The sequence below is a fragment of the Anolis carolinensis genome, chromosome 1, assembly GCF_035594765.1.
Source record: "Anolis carolinensis isolate JA03-04 chromosome 1, rAnoCar3.1.pri, whole genome shotgun sequence".
Classification (NCBI taxonomy): Eukaryota; Metazoa; Chordata; class Lepidosauria; order Squamata; family Dactyloidae; genus Anolis; species Anolis carolinensis.
Window position 1 is genome coordinate 273,163,198 of NC_085841.1, and position 320 is coordinate 273,163,517.

Sequence of the window (320 nt, forward strand, 5' to 3'; positions counted from 1 at the left end):
ATCCAGCCTCTGCTTAAAAGCATACAAAGAAGTAGCATTCCACCAGACTCCGGGGCAGAGAGTTCACTGCTAAACAGCTCTCACAATTAGGAAGTTCTTCCTGATGTTCAGGTGAAATCTCCTTTCCTGTAGTTTAAAGCCATTGTTCTGCATTCTAGCCTCCAGGGCAGCAGAAAACAAGCTTGCTCCCTCCTCCCTATGACTTTCCCTCACATATTTATTCATGGCTATCATGTCTCCTCTCAGCCTTCTTTTCTGCAGGCTAAACATGCCCAGCTCTTTCAACCGCTCCTCGTAGGGCTTGTTCTCCAGACCCTTGA